Genomic DNA, 24,840 nt, shown 5'->3' with positions numbered 1-24,840 from the left:
AAATGGTTCACCACTATCAGGTAATGGGTTGTCAGTTTTGTGAGTTACAATGTTTAGCTACTGAGCATTTAACATTGAGTGGCAGAGGAGGTGATTTGAAGAAACTGAGACAACGGGAACAATATTAGATTTTTTTTTAACTACGATCTACAGAACCTCTAGGTCTTAATGTAGTGGTTGAATGGCAGGCCTTTTTTTGATATACGAGGGGGTGCTGAAAAGTTATCCGCCCAACCAAGAAGAGAATGACATGGATACGGTTCAATCAGTGATCTGAAACAATGTCAAAAAAAGCATAGAACTTTGTTTCTGCAAATTGGCACTTAACGAAATAACACTTTTCAGCTACAGTGGCAAAATAACACTCAGAATTTAGGAAGTTGGCTGGTTGAGCTGAGAACTTTTCAGCAACCCCTCGTAGACTACTGCAATGTGGTTTACTTGGGTATATCAAAAGATTGATTGAAATGGACAGAGATAATTCAAAATATACTGTAGCTCTCCTCCTAATTTACCCCTCCTTTTACAAGGTTTTTAGCACCGGCTGCAGTGGGAACAGCTCCAACACTCATAGAATTCCTATGAGCATTAGAGCTATTACCGCCATGGCTGCCGCTAAAAAACGCACTACGGTTTTGTAAAAGGAGGGGTCATTCTTTAAAACTTTCTAATCATGTTACCTCTTATTACATGACTTTACATAAGTTGCCAAGCTAGCTTGCCTGATCTTTAAGCTGATCTGTAGACCGGTTCTTACAAGATTACATCTTATTCGCCCTTTTCATTTTCTATCTTTTCCAAGCCTTAAGAATGTGCAATATAAGAAAGCTTTTCGGTCTTTTTATCATTATTTGGCCCCTACTTTTTGGTCAGCACTTCCAATAGAGAGAAAATCTGTTGACTTTTAATTGCTATGAAAAGGCAGTAAAAACATACGTATTCAAGAAATATGTTTCCAACTCATTTATTTATTGCATTCGGTTTTGCATTCAAAAATATGTTAATTTTCCTAGATAAATGATCTAGTTTCCTTAATATTATCCACTTAGAACCTTATTGGGTAAAAGCAGATTGTCATTTTAAGCTCAATTTACAAAATCTCCCCAGTTAGTGCACAGTGCAATAATTGGGGGGAGGGGTGCATGTTGAGTATGATTCTGACAGCTAGCACGCGGATTTTGCACTCAGCAAGAGTTAATTTTTTGTATTTAACACATGATAAATGTAAAAACTTATACTTTAGTAAACAGGAACCTGTGATCCTATTGTGGCAATACAGCCGTTCCATCCTCAGAGTCTGACCTTGTTGTTCAGCTCACAACTACAAGCATTCTGGGATTTAGAGACTTTGCATTGTATAGTGACAAAGCAGGCTCGCAAATCACAGGAAACTACTAAAAGGTGGGATCTTAAGAGCCAGGACTGGTTCAAAATCTCTCATACCTCTCAGACTGATGTTGGCAGATTTTCAGCTACTACTCAAGCGACACATTGTTCAGATGTATAATCAGGGATTTCAGATCTGAAAAGAACGCACGCATTCATCTTGTATTTTAAAAAAATGCTAAATTGACATTTAAAAGAAATGATTACAAATAGGAAATCCCTGGTTCCCTGTATCTAGCATCATTCAGTAGATGAAACCCAATAGAGAAACAGCTTACACTTACAAAGTTTTACAGTTTAGGGAAAAAAAAATGAAAAACAAATACTGTACAATCTGGCAAAGTGTAAGCTTTAATTTATTACACATGCTAATCAATGTAACCCAGAAACATTAACAGCCTGAGGGGCAAACCAACCCCTTTAATGCCAAAGACCCTAAATACACCATAGATCAAGTATCAAGCCTAAGCCTGCCTTGTCTGAGGAAGATGAAAGCACACACACGCAAAAAAAAAAACAACATCCAGGTGAAGGCTTTTTTTTTTAATCATCACCTGCAATTTAGCAAAGGAAAACCAAGAGGAGAAGAGGTAAGCTGAACATGCTTTATAAAGACCCCATCAGAGCAGGTGGATGCTTACTAAGGATGGCTGCGGTGTCTCCTGTCATTCTTTTGCCAAATGGAGCGCATTCATCAGGATTTCCTGCACGTTAACAGTTCACCAAGGACCAGGCATACTTTTTGCAACAGGATCATTCTGAAAAAGTACACAGTCAATATTCTGTCTTTTCCTGGTCCTGAGAATTTGTGTGTGAATTCAGTTTCCTTTTCTGCATCCATGCAACATATTTGACATAGCTGAACAAATGCTGCTATGAAACAATAAAAGATCTTCACAAGAACATAACAATAGCCTTACTGGGTCAGACCAATGGTCCATCTAACCCAGTAGCCCGTCTTCATGATGGCCCATACAGGTCAAAAATACCTGACAAAAACAAAATTAGCAACAATATTTCATGCTACCAATCCAGGACACTTTTAGAGACACAGCACTTAAAATATAGCGAAATCGTGGTTTTTTCATGAGCTTTCACCTCCATTGTAACTATTCTTGCTGCCGGTTCCCTGACGCAGGGTCGAAACATGGCACGTCGGAACCAGCCACACTCTTAAGTTAAGTTTTTCAAATCATTTTTCAAATATTTGTTACTTGGATGAAAAGCTCAGCATAGCTGTAATAGCTAGCAATATAATAGTTAAAGTAAGGGTATATACATTTTTTGAACACTGCAATGATTGGGTGGTGAGGCGGAACAAATTGCCTTCATGTCTCTGAGCAGAGTTCTATTGAATGCCATATGAGTAACACAACAATATAATTGTAATTGTGTGTAGTGACTTTTCTATTTGACCAATCCAGGTCAAGCAGTATCTTCCCCCCATGTCTGTCTCAATAGCAGACTATGAATTTTTCCTCCAGGAACTTGTCCAAACCTTTTTTAAAACTAGCTATATTAACCGCTCTTACCACATCCTCTGGCAATGCATTCCAGAGCTTACCTATTCTCTGAGTGAAAAAATATTTCCTTCTATTAGTTTTAAAAGTATCTCCCTGTAACTTCAGCGAGTGTCCCCTAGTCTTTGTCATTTTTGAATGAGTAAAAAATCAATCCACTTGTAGCTGTTGTACACCATTCAAGATTTTATAGACTTCAATCATATCTCCCCTCAGCCATCTCTTTTCTAAGCTGAAGAGTCCAAACCTCTTTAGTCTTTCTCATACGAGAGGAGTTCCATCCTCTTTACCATCCTGGTCACTCTTCTTTGAACCTTTTCTAGTTCCGCTATATCTTTCTTGAGATAAGGCGACTAAATTTAAATGCAATACTCAAGGTGAAGATGCACCATGGAACAATATAGAGGCATAACACTCTGTCTTGTTTACCATTTCTTTTCTAATAATTCCTAACATCTTGTTTGCTTTTTTGGCTGCTGCAGCACATTCAGTGGAAGGTTTCAGCATATTGTTTACATTAACATCCAGATCTCTTTCTTGGGCACTGACCCCCAAGGTGGACCCTAGAATCTGGTAACTATGATTTGGGTTATTCTTCCCAATGTGCATCACTTTACATTTGACACCAAATCTTAAGGAATCTCTAACTGAGTGGTATGAATAACCAATATGCAAAAAATATCAAATAATCTACTCAAATGAAGAGGTCTATATTCAATAAGCTACTGACAATTCTTGTTAGACATATTTTTAATCATATTTTTGATCGTATTGTTAATGCAGAAAAAGGTCTCAGAGTCACTGTCAGCGTAGACATAATCCGTATAACTACTCCATACTTCAATCACTGGCCAAAAACCTGCTTAATACATTTTTACTATTTATCTTTTTCTTCTTATCTTTTTATCCTTTTTTTTTAATTATACTTTGTGACTAATAAACTCCACAGTGAAAATTTGAATATAGACCACTTCAAAGGTTTGAAAAGAGCCAACAGGGAATTACTTATCTTCAATGTTTTTAGCTTTCTCATGTATTCTGTTTTCACTCTTATATTCCATTTAATCTGTGCTGTATCAAACTACCGGGGCCAGGACCGGAGCTTTTCCATGCTCCCGGAAACAGAGCCGGAGCCGACGCAGCCGGCGTTTCGCGGACCGTTTGTCCACTGCTTCAGGGCCAATTATAAGGCACAGTGGTATCTATAAATTAAAACCAATACAATAACTTATCAGTGAAACGTAATATTTAAAAACAGCAACAAGTTTACTATAGCAAATTTACTTACTGCCTCTCGATACTCTGTCAGGAGTTTTCAAACACTGGCAAGATGGCGCCAGCATGTGATTTATACACCCACAGTCCTAGGTAACCAAATGCTCCACCCCCTCCCTTTTCTTATTGGCCCTATGTTTTAAAGGTCCTAGACATCTGATAGAGCAAACCAAGTACAGGGCGTTTAATAAAAATGTTGCCATTCGATATTTTTGTTCAGCCCTTTAGGGAATAACGTATCAAGACGATATATCCATTTCTGTTCATGCTGGGCCAAGTATCTTCTAAAGTTAACCCCCCCCCCCCCCCTCTTTTTCCTTTATGGACTACTTCAATCACACAAGCTCTCAAAGACTGGAAATCATGCTTATTTTCTACACAATGTCAGGCTAATGGCGCTCCTAGAACTTGCTGTTTGATGTTACTTTTGTGTTCAGTAAGCCTGATGTTGAAGCGCCTAGAGGTTTGACCAACATAAAGGAGGTCACATGGGCACTTGATGATGTACAATCTAGGGAGGTCTGCTGTCTGCCTGGAGCCAGGATACGAGATGTCACCGCCAGTCTGGATAGACGACTCGCGCCCCGAGACCACTTTCCTATGCTTCTTGTCCACATAGGAACCAACAACACTGCCAGGAACACCCCGGAGACCATCACCAGAGACTTTGGAGCACTGGGCGAGAGGCTGAAGCGGACAGGAGCGCAGGTGGTTTTCTCATCGATCCTCCCAGTTAGAGGCAAGGGAAGAGCCAGAGATGAACGTATCCTGAGGACGAACGAGTGGCTACAGGGATGGTGCCAGGATATGAACTTCGGATTCCTAAACCATGGGGAAGCGCTACAAGGACTTCAGGGACCAGACGGACTCCATCTGACCAGTAGGGGTAAGAACGACTTCGGACACCGACTAGCCCGCCTGCTTCACAGGGCTTTAAACTAGGTAAGTCGGGGGAGGGTACCCATTCACATATTAGTGCAGAAAGGAATTATCCTGATGAGGTGAGTCGAAACTCCACTTCCATGTCCAAGGTAAGTACCCACATTGCAAACAGTTCTTTAGGAGTCACACCGACTCGGGTAGGATACGCCTCACAGGGACTTAGCAAACACAAGATATGGAGGGCCATGTATGTCAATGCACACAGTTTAGGTAACAAAATTCTAGAATTGGAGGCTGAAATAAGGAATGCTGACCTAGATGTGGTGGCAATATCTGAAACTTGGTTCACGGACTCACATGGGTGGGATATGGCTATACCGGGCTACAATCTACTTCGTCAGGACAGAGAGGGCAGGTTAGGAGGGGGGGTAGCTCTATACATTAAAGAGGACATCAAAACCACCAGGATCACAGATGTCAAGTACACCGGGGAGTCCCTCTGGGTAAACCTGGCAAGAGGCAGAGAAAAATGCCTGTATCTAGGTGTGGTATACAGACCCCCAAGACAACTGGAAGACATGGACGCAGAATTAATTGAAAACATAGAGAATATCACTCTACGAGGAGAAGCTGTACTGCTAGGGGACTTCAATATGCCTGATGCAGACTGGAACTCATTTTCAGAGACAACCAGCGGTAGCAGGAGGCTCTTAACCTCCATAAAGGGAGCATGTCTCAAACAAATGGTAACGGAGCCCACTAGGTCCCAGGCGATCCTCGACCTGGTACTCACCAACGGGGAAAGCGTCTCAGAGGTCTCAGTAGGAGATACGCTAGCCTCCAGCGACCACAACATAGTATGGTTCAACCTTAGGAAAGGCTTCCCTAGATCAAACACGAAAACAAAGGAACTCAATTTCCGGGGCACAGACTTCGCACGCATGGGAGATTTCGTCCATCAGACGCTGCAGGACCAAGCGGAGACCGATGATGTAGAAGCTAAGTGGTTAACACTGAAATCAACCATACATGAAGCAACTAGCCGCTTCATAAAATCAGTAAATAAACGACAAAGAAACAATAAACCCCAATGGTTCACCGCGGAGATCTCGCACCTCATTAAGGAGAAGAAAAAAGCGTTTCTCTCCTACAAGCACACGGAGAAAAGAGAGGCAAAAGTAGAATATAGGACCAGGTCTACAGCGGTCAAAATGGCAGTTAGGGAGGCAAAACTTCGAGTGGAAGAAATTCTGGCAAAAATCATTAAAAAGGGGGACAAATCCTTCTTCAGGTATATTAGTGACAGAAAAAGGAACACAGGCGGGATAGTACGCCTTAGAAGACCGGACGGAAGTTACGTGGAAGCAGATTCCGATAAAGCCGAACTACTGAATGAATACTTCTGCTCAGTCTTCACCTGTGAGGCACCGGGACACGGTCCGCAGTTGAAGGCAACACAAAGCACAGAAGACCCGTTTCAGAATTTTGAGTTCACACCAGGTGAAGTTTACAGTGAACTGGCAAGACTCAAGGTGAACAAAGCCATGGGACCAGACAATTTGCACCCAAGAGTGCTCAGAGAATTGAGCGATGTCCTGGTGAAACCGTTGGCTGAGCTATTCAATCTCTCCCTAAGTAAGGGGAAAGTTCCCCTGGACTGGAAATTAGCTAATGTCGTTCCTCTGCATAAAAAGGGTTGCAGGGCAGAGGCTGCGAATTATAGACCGGTGAGTCTCACATCAATAGTGTGCAAACTCATGGAAACACTAATTAAAAGCAAATTGGACACGATCTTGAATGAAGGGAATCTTCGGGATCCCAGTCAGCATGGATTCACCAAGGGTAGGTCCTGCCAATCCAATCTCATCAGCTTCTTTGACTGGGTAACAAGAAAGTTGGACTTGGGAGAGTCTTTGGACGTCGTGTACCTGGACTTCAGTAAAGCTTTTGACAGTGTCCCACACCGCAGGCTGCTAAGCAAGATGGAATCGATGGGGTTAGGAGAGATACTAACTGCATGGGTCAATGATTAGCTGAGTGGCAGACTTCAGAGGGTGGTGGTTAATGGTACCCTCTCTAAAACATCGGAGGTGACCAGTGGAGTGCCGCAGGGCTCGGTCCTGTTTCCACTCCTTTTCAACATATTCATAGGGGATCTGACTCAAGGGCTTCAAGGTAAAATAACACTATTCGCCGATGACGCCAAACTATGTAATATAGTAAGTGAATGCAGTTTACAGAATTATATGGCGCAGGACCTGCTTACATTGGAAAGTTGGTCCTCAACCTGGCAGCTAGGCTTCAATGCTAAGAAATGTAAGGTCATGCACCTCGGAAGCGGAAATCCATGCAGGACGTACTTCTTGAATGGAGAAACTTTAACTAGGACTTCAGCAGAACGAGATTTAGGAGTAATCATCAGTGTAGACATGAAAACTGCCAATCAAGTGGAGAAGGCTTCATCTAAGGCAAGGCAGATATTGGGTTGTATCAATAGAAGTTTCGTCAGCCGAAAGCCTGAAGTCATAATGCCGTTGTACAGGGCCATGGTGAGACCTCATCTGGAGTACTGTGTGCAATTCTGGAGGCCACATTACAGTAAAGATGTGCGCAGAATTGAATCGGTTCAATGGACGGCCACCAGGATGATGTCGGGGCTCAAGGGTCTCTCGTACGAAGAGAGACTGAACAAATTGCAGCTCTACACTCTTGAGGAACGTAGGGAGAGGGGAGACATGATCGAAACATTTAAGTACCTCACGGGATGTGTCGAAGTGGAAGATGATATTTTCTTTCTCAAGGGACCCTCGGCCACAAGAGGGCACCCGCTCAAACTCAGGGGCGGAAAATTTCATGGCGACACCAGAAAGTATTTCTTCATAGAGAGAGTGGTTGATCATTGGAACAAGCTTTCAGTGCAGGTGATCGAGGCAGACAGCGTGCCAGAATTTAAGAATAAATGGGATACCCATGTGGGATCCCTACGAGGGTCAAGATAAGGAAATTGGGTTATTAGGGCATAGACAGGGGGTGGGTAAGCAGAGTGGGCAGACTTGATGGGCTGTAGCCCTTTTCTGCCATCATCTTCTATGTTTCTATGTTACACCACTCCATCTGTTTTACAATCTGAAATATGTTTGAGAGTACAGATTACCTTATCTCGTGGATTCAGAAAATTGTCGGTACACATCATATTACATATCTGACATGAACCGCAAGCGCGGTGTCCACAGGGACTGTCACCTATAATAAAACTTTTCTCTGGACAGAGGATTGCTTTTAAATTCTGATTCCTCCTATATGCTATTCTTTGGTCATGATTTTTAAATACACCTGAGATTTTCAGTATCTCCCAATGTTTTCGGACAGACCGCACAGTTTGATAGCTGTTTTGGGAGTACGTAAGTACACATGTGACAGTTTGTTCATCAGACTGAGAGCCTGAGGACGGTTTCGGGGCAAGAAGGATTTCCCTATGATTGAAATATGCCCTCATATAATCATATTTCACTACTCTCGAGGGATACCCCCTATTTAAAAATTTTTTTTTAGTTCAGTTGCTTGGGATTTAAATTCAGCTGTAGAAATTTTACGGAGTCGCAAAAACTGCGAGTATGGTAAACTCTTCTTTAGAGTGGAGTGGTGAGCACTTGAATAATATAATGCTGAATTACAATCCATAGGTTTCCTAAATACTTTGGTATGAAAAATATTTTCTCTTATCTCTATGTCAACATCTAGGAAAGATATCTTAGATCTACTATGTGTGTGAGTCAATTTAACTTTCTCATGGCAGGTGTTCAAATAATACAAAAATTCTTCCAGTTTGTCCAATCCTCCATCCCAGATTAAAAATATATCATCAATATATCTTATCCAGAATTTTACATATTCAAAGTGATTTGAGGGATACACCCAGTCACATTCAAATTTATCCATGAAGAGATTGGCAACTGAGGGAGTCATCGTTATACCCATTGCCACCCCTGATTTCTGTTGAAAAAGGTGGTTCTCAAATATGAAAAAGCTATCTCGTAAAACTAAAGTTGCCAATTTTACAATAAAATCAGTAGGAACCACTGTATCATTTCTTTTCTCTAAAGTTTCATGGATGATGGAGATTGCCTCATTTCGTGAGATTATAGTGTACAATGAACAGACATCGATAGTTACCATAAAGGAGTTCTCTCCAGGAGTTATTCCCCCAATTTTCTAAGAAATTCTGTAGTGTCTTGAACATATGAAGATGTTAATTTCACAAAACTCTGGAGGAATTTATCTACGTATATCGAGGAGGCTTCAAGTAATGACCCCCGATTTGAAACAATTGGTCTCCCCGGTGGATGGGTTTGGGATTTGTGTATTTTGGGGAGTAAATAGAAGATTGGAATTTTAGGATGTAAGACATTCAGAAACCGGAATTCCCTTTTAGTTATAAATCCCTTATCCAATGCATTCTTTGTTAACTTATTGATCTTCAATTGTAAATATTCTGTAGGATCTGTTTCTAAAATATCATAATCATTGCTAAAAAGTTTATGCGCTTCTTCTAGATACATTTCCCTACTCAATAACACCATCATCAATAACAACAACCCTTATCAGCCCAGCATATTACTAAATTTGTATCCTCCTGGAGCGTTTTCAGTGCTGCTTTTTCTCTTTTATTGATATTAAATTTCTGTCTGTAGCTTCTTGCTACGTTCTCATTCTTCTCAATATCAGATAATAGTAATTTATGAAACGTCTCCAACACAGGATCCATGGGGCCTGGAGAGATCCAGGTAGACTTGGGGGTAACTAGAACAATCCTGTTCAGATCCTCTAGAATCTTCATTCGCAAAGTATGAAAAAATTTTTCAATATCTATTTTAGTTTGAAAGTGATCAATGGGTTTAGTTGGAACAAACGAAAGTCCCTTCATAAGAACTGTACGTTCATCTATTGTCAATACATGTTGAGAGAAATTTAGAATTGATATCTCCTACTGTGATGGACTTTCATTTATGGATACCTTTGGCCTCTTTGTGATCTGATTTGTGGCCTTTGATATTGATTTTGGCCCTGTCCCCGGCCACTGCCTCTTCGCCATCTGCCTCTGCGTTGCTGCCGTGGTCTAGGGCCTAAAAAATCATCATCTGAGTTTGAGCTGAAGTTTGAGGATTCTGAGGTCTTATCAAATGTGGCTTTCTTATCTGTCGAATTCTTTTCAGCCCCCTTGGGCTTCAACTATGGGTAAACTTTATGTTGCAGATAATCTTGCTCGTCTCTTTTAAATTTTTTAAACTTATCTTTCTGTATATCAAACCGAAACCCATCTACTTTGACTTTTATATCATCCTGATGTTGTTTTTATAACTGCCATTGCTTTCTTGGTTCGATCAATAATCAGGACCATCAGATCCAAAGAGCATTTATTCAAAATTGATATCCATTGTTGATTAAATTTGGCGCCTTCATTAAACATTCTTGGTTCCTTATATATCCGCAGACCTTGCTTCTGTGATAAAAATACCACATACCATCAAATAATCACAGAATTTTAGATTACATAATATGTTATAAAGCAAAGTACTCAGACCCTTCAACCAAACTGTTCAGTGTAATCACTAAACTGTGGTTGCTTTCGGGACCATCATTGCTGTCATTTACCGTCCCAGACTATCCTGACACAATGTACCTAATGCTAATGAATTTTATACAACTAATGATGATAAAAGAGGACTTATCTTAAGTTCCTTGGTGGTCAGCTGGTAACTCTATTCATGTGGCAGCCACAGTGGAAAAAAGTGCTAATGCATAGTGTTGGTGCTTAAAGTGCTATATAGAAGCCGTTTACTGAGATGCCCCTCCCCCCCCTCCCCCCACGGCTCGAGTTTGGTACTCTTCATCAGGAGGGGACACTTCTCACAGCAAACTCCTACCAGACAGACTGGCAAATTCAAGCTGAAGACGAACAACTGGGTCTGAGCACTTTACTTTACTTTCTAACATATTATATATCTATAATTCTGTGATTATTTGATAGCATCTATTAAAATAACAAGGCTCCTGTTTCCAAAGAGCCTTATGGGCTAAGCAAAGCAACTTAAATTTGCTTCTAAAAGCAATGTGCAACCAGCCTCATTGGGAGAAGGCAGTTTAGATTCGAGATGTTTAAGATTTGTAGAAACTTTGAATTGAACTTCAGACTTGCGCTTCTTCATCGCTGGGTGTTGGGACCAAAATAAAATACAAAATATTAGAACCACCAAAAAAGTACAGGTGGGAAAACAGTGACGATATACTGCAGTGGAACAAAAGCGCTAAGACCATAAGAACATAAGAATAGCCTTACTGGGTCAGACCAATGGTCCATCAAGCCCAGTAGCCCATTCTAACAGTGGCCAATCCAGATCACTAGTACCTTGCCAAAACCCAAAGTGTAGCAATATTCCATGCTACCGATGCAGGGCAAGCAGTGGCTTCCCCTGTGTCTTTCTCAATAACAGACTATGGACGTCTCCTCCATGCAGCCACTCAGGTGCCGAGCAAGCTGGAAGCCAAGCTCAGTTGTTTTCTAATGCAAAATATTGCATTGACATAGGTAATAAATAAAAGTCTACATGCATGCTGCCCTAGGAGGAGAAATTGAGCAGATGTAGCAGCTAGGAAGATGTAGGTGGTAGCACCTCCTACTGCTGCTGGGGATGCTGGGTAAAGAACTGTGGCTGAAGAAGACATGAAGTTGAGAAGCTTGGCCTCAACGAGGATTGCCACACTACATATATCATATGGGGCTCATTTTCAAAAAAGATAGACATCCAAAAGACAGCATTTAACCAGCACTTGGATGTCTCACTAGTCTAAACGTCCAAGTGGGCATTCTCAAAACAGACTTTCTAGAAGTCCTTCTGGTCATTTTGTCTCCGGTGCATCCAAATCTTAAGGGGGCATGTTAGAGGCATGTTTTGGGTGAGCTTAGGACTTGGACGCTTGGTAGGCATAATCATACCTTTAACAAAACATCCTGGGCTTTTTTTAGATGTTTGGAGCTAGACCTGTTTTAAAAGCGTCTAAATGCTAACAAGCTGCCAAAATTGACCAGAAGACCACTGGAGGGATTAAGGTATGGCCTCCCCCTTACTCCCCCAATGGTCACCGACCCTCTTTCACCACCCAAAGATGTGGGGGGGAAAACCCCAGTACCTTCTAGCCTGTATTATGGGGGGGGTTGCTTAAAAGTTCTCAGCCCAAGCAACCAACTTCCTAAATTCTGAGCATTATTTTGCCACTGTAGCTACAAAGAGTGTTATCTTATTTAGTTAAGTGCCAATTTACAGAAACAAAATTTTATGTTTATTTGACATTGTTTCAAATCATTGACTGAACCACGTCCTGCTCTTTTTGGTTGGGCTGAGAACTTTTCAGCACCCCCCTCCTACAGCTTCATATGGTCACACAGTCATCATTCTGAGCCCAGAGGGGCACACTAAGGGTTAATGCAGTGAATTTCACATTAAAAGTCCCAGGTACAGATGTCCCTATAACTTGCTTCTATTGTATGGTGAGCCCTCCAAAACCTACTGTACCTACATTAAGATGACACCTGCAGGCATAAAGTTTTGGGTGGGTTTTGGAGGGCTCATCAAACAAAATAAGCAAGTTATAGGGACATCTGTGCCATGGATTTTTAAAGTTGCATCCACTACAGTACTTCTGTGATCAGCTGTCTGAAGAGTTTGCTAAGAATGCAGGCTGCCTGGATGCCAAGAAAGCTTGCTTTTCTGCGTTTTTCATGTGGATTTCTTTATATTTGGGAATGACCAAAAAAGATAAATGTACCAAAGGCCAAAGCATCTAGATAAGTTATTCTCAAAAAGAAAAAAAGATAGACATCTTGCAGTTTTGAAATGAACATTTTCTCTGCTGGATTTCTGGACTTCTTTCCAAAAATGGACAACGTAGACTTAGATGTTCTATCGAAAATGCCCCTTCACATGTCAAAAACAATACTTTTTTAAGTTATATCTGATGCAATCAGTGAAGTCATTGTTTTCTAATAAAGCACTAAGAACATAAATTCTTCCTATAATAATAAGCAATCTAGATTATTGTAACTCCCTGCTTAAAGTGATTCATCTGCTCAATCTTCCTCATTTCCAGTTTCTCCAAAATACAGAAGTGAAACTTATTTCAGGAGCTAGCAAATGGGACCAGGCTATTCCTCTATTTCAAGTAGATCCCGCTGAAGATCAGGGGAGGGAAGTTTCATGGCGACTCCAGGAAGTACTTCTTCACCGAAAGAGTGGTGGATCATTGGAACAGACTCCCACAGCAGGTGATTGAGGCCAGCAGCGTGACGGATTTTAAGAGAAAATGGGATACTCACGTGGGATCTTTAAGGGAGTGAATTCAGGGGGGGGATACTTGGGCAGACTTGGTGGGCTATAGCCCTTTTCTGCCGCTTTTTTCTATGTTTCTATGTTTCTAACATTGGTTCCCTGTCTCCTATCAAATTACATATGAAATTCAAAACCCTGGTGCATAAAATTGATCATTCTGGAGTTCCTCCTTCATTATTCATATTCCTTATTCCATTCTCTTCATCACAAGTATTACATTCATCTCAGCAGAATCTTCAGGGTAGTAGGCCCTTCTGTTTGGAATAGCTTACCACAATATCCTATCCAGATTTTAGAAAAGGTCTTAAAACATTCCTCTTTATGGACGCATTTGGGCTATATTGACAAGAAAACTAACAGAAGAGTGATAGCACCAACCACAGATCAGGAACACCTGATATAACTACTGTTTTCACCTTTACTATGCTCTAGTTGAGCCTTTATCCATATTCTTCCTTCTATATCTTTGTTTTACTCTATCTAGTTGATAATGACTATTGTAAACCACTTTGTCAGTTTTCTCAGTATAATGGTATATCAAATTAATAAACTACATACCGGTAGTTATGTCAGGGCCAGAAAAGCCAGAAAAGGTAGAGTAGAACCAGTGCAGCAGTGATGGTGTGCGACAGAGCTATGTTATAACTCTCAGTGTTGAGTGGGAGGAACAGAGGCTAAAGAACCTGACCTCTTTCTCAGCACATGACAGTGGAGTACGAACTTTTGAGAAGGGAAGTTTATTGAGGCAGTGAGGCAGCTGGGTTTAGAGCAGGGGTGTCCAACCTTTTGGCTTCCCTGGGCCACATTGGCACAAAAAAATGTTTCTGGGGCCGCATAAACATGCAAACGCTGCAGAAAGACAGAGGAGGGAGCCGGCAAGACGGTAAACACCCGGGGGCAGCAGAGGAAAACACTGCATCGCCCTCAACCGGGGCTGCATAAAATACTTCACAGGGCCGCATGCGGCCCTCGGGCTGCAGGTTGGACACCCCTGGATTAGAGTGTTGAAGGAGGTGGGGGCAGCTGGTGGTTTGGAAGATATTTTACAAAAAAAACAAAAATCATTAAAAAATGCAGCCCTGTCTGTTTATCCTGGAACTGTCCAGAGTGCTTAACTTTGAGAGCAGGTTGTGGGACAGTTTTTATGAGCTGATTTAGGGAAATTCTGACCTATATAAATTTAGAGGAATGGATAGAAATTATGGGCTACTTTTACAAAGCTGCGCTAGCGGGTTTAACGCGGGTGACTTTTCATCACGCGCTAACCCCCGCCCTGGCCGAAAAACTACCGCCTGCTCAAGAGGAAGCGGTAGCGGCTAGTGCGGCCGGTGGTTTAGCGCACGCTATTACGCGCATTAAACCACTAGCGTGGCTTTGTAGAAGGAGCCCTATATTTCACTTGTGAACAGATTCACAGAGTTTAAATTTTAATGCACTTTCTGAGGGAAAGTTTAAAAGGGATTTTGATCCAAAATGTATATGAAAGGCAAGCACTGAATTTGGATGACCTAATTTGTTTGAAATAATTCAGACATTTAAAGAAATAGGAAGAAAACCTTGTTAACATGTCAGGTATTGATTAAAGTGAAATGTACAAGAAACAAGTTCCGTTATGAATTTGGACTACAGCTCTCTGGCAATCTGGTACAGGACCAAACTGAGAGGGATAAATAGGTTTGAAGATTGTTTAAAAAATAATTCCTTAAAAAAAAAAAAAAAAATCAAATCTAGTGCTATTAAAAACGCCTGTCCTGCTACAGAGATTCCCTTGAAAACATTAAAATAACATAACCTATTATCACTCCCTGTAAAAAAAAGCTTGACAAAATGTAGCTCGCTCACAGGAAATGGCTGCCTTGAGTTCCCGTAGTCTCTCGAGCCATTTCCTGTGAGCGATCTGCATGGGGCAGGAGCGTGGGAAGATCGCTCCTGCCCTGAAAACCCGCTAGACCACCAGGTAAGGGACAGGCTGGGACAGACAGGGAAAAATGCTTGAGTACCTGAATAAATTCATGTAAACCGTTCTGAGCTTCCCTGAGAGAATGGTAAAGAAAATTGAATACATAAATAAATAATTAGCTAATTAGTTTTCACACGGATTTGTGAGCCACACCCAAAATTGCTCGCCCAAGTTTGGGGCACCTATACAGAATCTGGCTGAATAGCTGTTTCTGAGAGTACTATGTGATCTTTGGATGATTTCTGTGTTTGGGGTTTCTTGACACCTAATTTTGAGCTTTCGCGCTCTTTTTTCTACCTAGCAACATTTTTCTCTCTTCTCTGCCTCAGCGAGAAACAGAAAATGGTACTTGCTCTACTTTCTTTCACTTTCCTGTTCACGTGTTAATGGTATCATTGGCCACTGAATTTAGAGGAAAGGTGGAAAGGATAGGTTTGTTTAGCTGCTCGTCAATATGTTTCCAACCTGATTGTTAAACTAAAACTAAACTAAACTAAAACTTAACTATATATACCAGGTCTTCAACCAGAGGAAGCTTGACGCGGTTAACAATAAGTTAATAAAAATAAGCTAAAATACAAGAGGATCAATTTTCAAAATGTTTAGCAAATAGAAAAGTTTTTAAAGGTTTACGGAAAGATTGAAAAGAGCTGGGACACTTCAAAATTAAAGGAAGTTCATTCCATAACGGGGGAAATTTAAAAGCCAGAGAAAGGCTAAAATTATCGACTCCTTGAGTTCCTTTCCTAGAAGGGAGGGAAAGTTTAAATCGCTGAGTGCCTCTCGCATATGAAAATCTATAAACGTTCCGTATAAAATTTTGAAAATAATCCAAAAACATTTGGGGCTCCTTTTACAAAGGTGCACTAGCATTTTTTAGCGCACGCACAAGATTAGCGCGCGCTAGTCAAAAAAATTGCCACCTGCTTAAAAGGAGACGGTAGCAGCTAGCGCGCACGGCATTTTTAGTGCACGCTTAACCGCTAGCGCACCTTTGTGAAAGGAGCCCTTAAACTGGATTCTGAGATAAGCCGGGAGCCAATGGAGTCACATCCCTCGAATTTGGTCGAATTTGCTTTTTTCCGTAAATCAAACTTCGCAGTGGCGTTCTGAATCAATTGTGGTCTTTGGAGGCAGATCTTTGTGATGCCAAGATAAATGATTGTTGAAGTGCCTCAAGGTTCAGCCTTCACTTTGACCTAAAGAGCTCCACTTTGTCTGCCTTCCCCATCTCTTGCAGGCATGATTAGCCACCAAAAATGAATTTTATGACTAAGGTTGCAGCTCACACTGGTGTTCTGTCCATTCAGTTTATTTAAAGATATTCAAATCAAAAAATGCACGTTCACTAAGAGTACAGCTCTTTTCCTTACCCTTCTCTTTGTCATTTTCCTCTGGAGAAGCTAAAACTGAACTTAGGTCTGCAAATACGTGTACCCAAGAAGCACAAAACACATCTGTAACACAATTTTAGTTTGCATTTCCATGGTTAATTTGACCGAAACCCCTACCCCACTAGCATAAGCCCTTATTGAAGCCTGCAATCCTATTTCCCGCCTAATTAATGAGTTGAGGTGATATCATAGTCGGGGAAGGTGCATTCTTAAGTGGCATGGAAAAGAACATCATTAGCCAATGTCAATCTCAAAGCAAAAATCACAATGCGTTAGCTTTTACAAGAAATCCTTCATACAACAGAATGTGTCTGCAATAAGTAAAACAAGAATACTTCTTACTTAATGCTACACAAATACTACTTATTCATCGCTGTCTACTAAAAATTAATTTCCAGTCTAACAAGGGTGCATGATGACAACTGGCTACAAAAACATTTCTAAAAATCAAAGTAGCATTAGGATCTATGCATTAAAGGATCAGGGTTTTTTTTTAATAACATGTCAATGTAGTTTAATTAGGCCAGACACAGACAATAAAGGAACTTTATCTCAAAGAAGGTGAACACCTGAAAAGGTAATCTATGATAACATAGCACAAAATATATTTCAGCAAAGTAAGTCTACCTTTAAACAACGAAACGTCTACAGATAGGGCTCCTTTTACGAAGGTGCGCTAGGGGCTTAATGCGTGGAATAGTGCGCGCTAAATTGCCCTGCGTGCTAGCCGCTACTGCCTCCTTTTGAGCAGGTGGTAAATTTTCGGCTAGCGCATACTATAGTGCACGCTAATCCGGTGCGTGCGATAAAAACACTAGTGCACTTTCGAAAAAGGAGCCCATAGTTTTTCACAATTGAAATCTCAGTTCGTTGCACCCTCTTTCTAAACTAAACTAAACCTTAGGTTTATATACCGCATCATCTCCACAATCGTAGAGCTCGGCACGGTTTACAAGAGTTGAGAGAGAAAGGAAACTCCAAAGAGGTTAAAGGGAATAGTGAGAGGGATATTTGGGGGGCTTAGAAGGCCAAGGAAGGGGTAAATGTTACATTTTTTTAAAAAGCCAGGTTTTCAGATGTTTGCGGAAGCGTTGGAAGGAGCTCAGGATCCGGAGGGGGGAGGTAAGGTTGTTCCAGAGCTCAGTGAGTCTGAAGGGGAGGGAGGTCCCTAGTTTTCCTGCATGGGAAATGCCTTTTAATGAAGGAAAGGATAATTTAAGTTTGTGAGTGGGTCTGGTGGTATTAAGATTTAAGGAGTTCCAGGAGAGTGGGATGAAGGGAGGGAGGATGCCGTGAAGGATTTTGAAAGTTAGACAGGCGCATTTGAAGTGGACCCTGACAATAATCGGGAGCCAGTGAAGCTTGGACAGGAGCGGTGATACATGGTCGAATTTACTTTTTGCGAAGATGAGCTTGGCCGCGGCATTCTGGATCCGCTGGAGTCTACGAAGGTTTTTCTTGGTAAGGCTTAGATAGATTGAGTTGCAGTAGTCCAGTCTGGACAGGATGATAGATTGGACGAGAACGGTAAAGTGATTTTGATGGAAGTAGGATCTTACTTTCCTCAGCATGTGAAGGCTGAAAAAGCATTTTTTTGCTAAGGAATTGAGGTGATCGTTGAAGGACAGAGTGGAGTCGATGATGATGCCCAGAACACTGCTTGAGGACTCCAGCTGCAGAGTGGAGCCAGATGAAAGGAGGATGGAGGTGGGAAGTTGGTCTAGTTTAGGGCCGAGCCAGAGTAGTTTAGTTTTGGACTCGTTCAGTTTCATTTTGACAGTATGGGCCCAGGACTGGAGGTTCGATATACAGGAGGATATGTTCTCCGAGAGGTTGGTAAGGCTAGGGTCGGTCTCGAGGAGGACTAGGATGTCATCAGCGTCTAAAGGGTCCTCTTGCAAAACTGCACTAAAATTTGGCCTTAGCCCTTAGTGCACCCTTATACAGGTCTTTTCCACACACTAACGCCATTTTTACTACAGCCATAAAAATCCTGATTTTCTATTTCCCCCTCCCCCCTATTACCCCCATTAATGGTGCATAGCTTTTCAGCACAGTTTGTTTTGTTGAGCATCACATACTTTCAGAGCATTTGTTTTTGCTTCAAGTAGAACTACTGCGGTTTGACTGAGCATGTTTACACTTTAGAACTGTTGTTCACAATTTGGTGTGTGTGTTTGTGGCTACCCATTCATCTCTTGTTTTTTATAGACCCCCCTGATGCAGGCAATGGGGAAAGGTGTGGCTCACTCGTAGAGCTGCTGCCTCTGCACCCAGAGGTTGCGAGATCAAATCCCAGTGCTGCTCCTTGTGATCCTGGACAAGCCACCGAATCCTCGAGCGCTCTCCACCTTCAATGCCAAAGCCACAAAAAGGCAGTATACAAGTCCCCATTCCCTTTCCCTTTCCAAATCACAGCCCATGTCAGGTCTTATTTATTTATTTCAGGCACTTATTTCTCACTTAACACCTAGGCAATTTACAATAAAATCGTGCTTTTTTCTTTGTCTATGTAGGTTTGGTAGTTTGTTAAAAAATGCAAGGTCGTGCATTTGGACTGTAAAAACCCAGTTTAGGGGTTAAAAACTTTGTGCATGAAAGAGGATCAGGACTTGGGTGTGACAGTATGTGATGATCTAAAGGTGGCCAAATAGGTTGAAAAGGCGACGGCGAAAGCTAGAAGGATGCTAGGGTGCATAGGGAGAGGAATGGCCAGTAGGAAAAAGGAAATATTGATGCCCCTGTATAAGACTCTCATAAGACCTCATTTAGAATATTATGTACAATTCTGGAGACCTCAACTTCAAAGAAGGATGGAATTGGTCCAGAGGTTGGCTTAGTTGCACTGCAAATAATCTAGAAAACCCAGTAAATCTCCAGTTTGAAAAAGAGCAGCTTAACATTGTATTCATGGGTGTTGGAATGGGGGGAAGCCATGGGTGCTATAGCACTTCCAAAAATCTCCCTACGCCCCGTTCTCTCCCTCTCTCCAGGTCTTGCAGCCGGCATCAAATGCTTTCTGAGTCAGAAATTAAGGGCTAGATTCACTGAAGTTGATGATCGCGGCTGATCTGATTCACTAAACAGCCCACCGCGTGCTTTTCCCCTCGATCGCCCATTTTTCGATCCAATCCGATTAAACCCATGCAAATTAGTAAAACCCCATGCAAAATAGCCAAGCGACTGATTCACTTACATCGCTTGTCTATTTAGCATCGGGTTTTACCGATCCTAAAACCCAAAAAATGATTCCCTCAGAATTAACAGCTCCTCTAATCCCTTCACTTAGTGCCTTCCCATCATAGTTTGTGGAAGAGCAAGGGGCAGGGATGTCATATTATCAATGAGGGGAGGAAAGACAATTCAGTACCAGCACCAAGAACAATTGGGGGGACACTACTCCCATGCTTCCCCAAACAAAATCCATTCCACGCACTCTCTAATCCCCTCACACTTCCTTCTGATTCCCTCATTCACTCCCCACAACCCTTCTGATCTTCTTACACTCATTCCTTCCCCATTTCAGTTTCTCACCCACAGCTCTGATAATCTCACCCTACCCACTCTCACATACCCACTTTAACCCCTCACAGATATTGCATCTCTGCATAAACCCTGTAGCACTTGGAATATGCTCCCCCAAACAACCCAGCCCTTCAGTCTTCATTCTTGCCCTCCATTGTTCAAACACCCAACAATCCCCGCTTTCTCACGTTCCCTGTACATTCTCTCCATTCTCCCAGTCTCTTTCCTTCCATGTTGTCATCAGATCCCCTTCTCAATGTTGTGGGGCTTGGGGAAGGACAGAGGCAGAGAATGCATCAGATAATGGTCTGCTCCTCTCCTACTGAATATCATACGAGTGGTTCAAAGTAAGACACTTAGCACCAGCTAGGAAATAAAGAGGACATGCCTCGCTGCTGTTTTTCCATAAGCTTCTAGGTGGAGAGGAAGAGGAGTGTGACAGGGAACGATAGGATAACCTTTGCTAGTGCTGCTTGATGCTTACCGTAGCAGTTTGACCCGGTCTCCTGCAACAGTCTGGGAGGATAGGCCAAATGTGTGGCAAGATCCTAATTTTGCTGCCCATACTGTGGCTATCGAATTGTGGTAGATTAGGGACCCTTAATAATAATTACTGAATATTCTCAATTTCATAACACACCAACCTATGGGACCTTTCTATGAAAGCATGGGTGTCCAATTTCAGGATTTCCCAATGAATTTCATGAGATCTATTTGCATACAATGGCAGCTGTGCATGCAAACAGATCACATGCAAATTCATTGGGGAAATCTTGAAAACCCAATTGGATTGTGGCTCTTGAGGACCGATGCTGAACAACCCTGTACTAAAGGGAATTATTCAACACATGAACCCAATTGCGAAAGAATAACCAAAAGCAATATGATAAAAAACAGTAGATAGATCCATATAAAGGCTTTTTATTAAACTCTTACATCAAGAGCATTGGTTCCACAGCTTTGCTTTTTGTTTGGTTGCTCTGTTTTCCTGTGGAACACTTTGGTGACTTATTTTGGTTTAATTTGGAACTTCTTCAGGAGCAGCTACCACATATCATTACATTACATTAGTGTCTTCTATTCTGTCAATACCTTTCAGTTCTAGGCGGATTACAAAAGAATTGGTCTGGGCATACCAGTGAGATTACAAGATAGCTAATTTGAAAATTACAAGATAGATAATTAGAAGAAGCATCAGGGTCCGGGGATATATTGAGAAGGTTAGTTTGACTTGACAAATTTCCTGGATAACATGGTTTTTAAATTTTCTCCTGAAGGTTTTGTAGTTGGATGTTAAGATCAGCAGGCTGGAGGTATGGTGGTCTAGTTTCACAGCTTGGATAGCTACTAGGCCGTCATACATTTTCTTACGTTGTTTGCCTTTGATTGGGAGGTGAGTGAAGGGTGCCTGTGTTCTCCTTGGTTGAATGTATTGCTCCTGGTTAGGCGATTGTTTCGATAGGTTGGTCCATCGCCATTCAGGGCTTTGAATAGCATGCTGACACAACTTATTTTGTAGTGTCACCAAAATTCTTGTTCCGTTGTGTGTATTGGTGGAGAATATTAATAGAGAATGACACGGTGGGTGTTACCCGTGGCTAGCTGTGGGTAGCCGCAGGTAACCCTCCAAAACGGGGGAGAGAAAAGAAGTGGTTGCCGTGGGTACGGGGAGAAGGCCATTCACTGCCCGTGGAGCAGTGAATGGACTTGCTCTCCGCAGTGAAGGGAGGGAACATGCGTGGTCACCGATTGCCACCGCCGGGATGGAAACATCTGTAATATTTCTGCAGCGATGTGCTTTTGATCTGAGCTAGTGAATCACCGCTATATGAACACCTCTAAAACTCCAGCTGTTGACAGCACACTTCACTACAAGTCGAATCTGTTCTTTATGGTGCTGTACGGTTTTCCTTTTTAGTGATTACTCACTGTACATCCTGATTGCTGCCGCTGCTGCCTGAGCCCAATCGCTGCCACCCAAGCATATCCCTCCCTCCCACCCTCCATCCTGATCGCCGCCACCGCCTGAACCCGATCGCCGCCGCCTGAACATCTCCCTCCCTGTCTTACCTTTGCGGCAGGGAATTTCTCTAAATGTGCTTCTTACCAGCACCCGGAGCATTGAAATCATGTGTGGCTGCTGTAAAGCTCATCTCTGATGCAACCAGAAGTTGCATCAGAGATGACCTTTCCTGCAGCCATACGCAATTTTAACACTCTAGCTGCTGGTAGGAAACATATTTAGAAATTGCCTGCAGTGAAGGTAAGGGGCAGGAAGGGAGAAAGGGAAGAAATGTGGGGTGGTGAAAAACAGACGCTGAAGAGACATGGGGAAGGTGGGGTGGAGGAAGTGGGAAGAAGACGCTGGGAAATGGGGAAGAGAGTATGTGGAGAAGACGCTGGGAAATGGGGAAGAGAGAGTATGGAGAAGATGCTGGGAAATGGGGAAGAGAGAGTGGGGAGAAGATGCTGGGAAATGGGGAAGAGAGAGTAGGGAGAAGATGCTGGGAAATGGGGATGACAGAGTTGGGAGAAGACTCTGAAGGGAATGGGGAAGAGAGAGTGGAGAGAAGACGTTGGAAGGGAAGAAGACAGAGATGCCAGACTATGGGGGAGCGGGGGGGGAGAAGATGGGTGCCAGACCAATTGGGGGGTGAAGGGAGAGGCACAGTAACAGAACAAATGGAAGGAATTGATAGTGGATGGAAGGAATTGAATGAGAAGATGAGGAAAGCAGAAACCAGACAACAAAGGTAGAAAAAAAAATTTTTATTTATTTATTTTCTTTTTCTTTTTTTTTTTCTTTAGGATAAAGTAGTATATTAGTTGTGTTGATAAAAATTTATAAACAAAGCCCTGCCAGCTGAACATCTCTTTCTCCAGATCAGCAGCCAGAACTTTTATTTATAAGGAAGGAATAAGCTAAATATTGCAGCACTGAGGCTTATATGGATGCTGCGGGGACGGGGATGAGGCGGTGAATGGGATGGCAGTAACGGTGATGGGGCGGTGAAGGGAATGGCGGTGACGGGGTGGTGAAGGGGACGGTGGACCGGGCAATGACGGGGACAGATTTTTTCCCCATATCATTCTCTAAATATTAACACTTGGCTATTAATACAAAACCAGTCATGCACCGAATGTTAGCTTGTCCGGTTAGCTGTTTAACGGTCATAAAAATACTGAATATTCAATCCTGCTCACTTGACTCAATTGAATATTCAGGTTTAATGCTGATGGCCAGCAGTCAAAGTGCTGCCTTCTACCAGCTGAATATTGGGTGGGGGGTGGGGGATAGGATTTATATTGTCTCTTTCAATAAACTTTCCCACTTTCTTTCCCAAAGCCTAATTAGCAGTTTTCACTCACATCAAAGTTCAGATCTCTTTTCCCTGAATGCAATGATGTACAACATGTCTAATTTCACTTAACCTTTTCTGGCAAAATTTCAAAAGAAAGGATTTTGATGGCAAGAGCTCAGTTTTTAAAAGTTCCAGAAGGAACAATGGGACCTTGTGAAAATGATTACATCATCAAACATCTGGTAGTCTCCCAAAATGTGCTAACAGAACATTTTGAGAGCAATTCTGTCACAGTGCACCTATTTTTAGGCACGTAAATGAGAAGAATTTCAGCATATATGAACATATTTGTGCACATACAAATGCTAACATTCCAGCTATAAACTATTTTATAAAATGACATCTAAATGAGAAGCATGCAATTAGAAGGTGGGCATACGCCTGAATGGAATTTGGGTGGAGTGTGTGCAGGGCATACAAGTACGCATGCAAATTATAGAATAATATAATTTTCATGGAGATTATAGCAATACTCAGAATATAACATAGGAACATAATAGCCATGATCTAGCCATGATCCTGTTCCCAGCAAAGGCCAATCCAGCATCTAGCAGAAACCCAAATAGGAGCAACATTCCATGCTACTAATCCCATATCTCTCTCCGTAGCGCAGATGCAGTTTACACCAGCTGCTATGGCTGCATCTAAAATGTATGTAGATATTTGCCCTGCTTATATGATATTGGACTTCATGGATCACTTTAGCAATGGTTTAGTACCTTTTCTGGCAAATAATTTTTTTGCTTCTTTTCTCTCTTCTTCTGCCTCACAGAAACTTTCACTGCCATGTAGTTCTACATTATTGCCTTCCTGTTTAATTTATTTTTAAGTCCTCTGGCTCATTTCATCACTGCCTGGCTGGCCCAGAACTTTCTCTCCGATGTCAGAATTGACATCAGGGGGAAGGCTTGTGGGCCGGCCGCGTGCAGCATGTGAGTTGCTGCACGCGCCATGGCCCGTCCCTGCGCAGAGTTGCTGCTGGGGGGGATGGAGTGTGTCGGCTCCAGCAAGGTGGGGCAGGGTCGACTTCGGGGATTTGGGGTGGTGCAGCGGGCGGGCAGACTGGGAGGCTTCCTTACAAGCGGCAGCTTCAGCGGGGGCAGACAGGGATCCCTGGTGGTCCCTGCGGCTTCTGTGGACAGGTCAGCTTCG

The sequence above is a fragment of the Geotrypetes seraphini genome, chromosome 2 (genome assembly GCF_902459505.1).
Source record: "Geotrypetes seraphini chromosome 2, aGeoSer1.1, whole genome shotgun sequence".
NCBI lineage: Eukaryota > Metazoa > Chordata > Amphibia > Gymnophiona > Dermophiidae > Geotrypetes > Geotrypetes seraphini.
The sequence above is the reverse complement of the archived record's forward strand: the minus strand, read 5'-3'. Positions refer to the sequence as shown.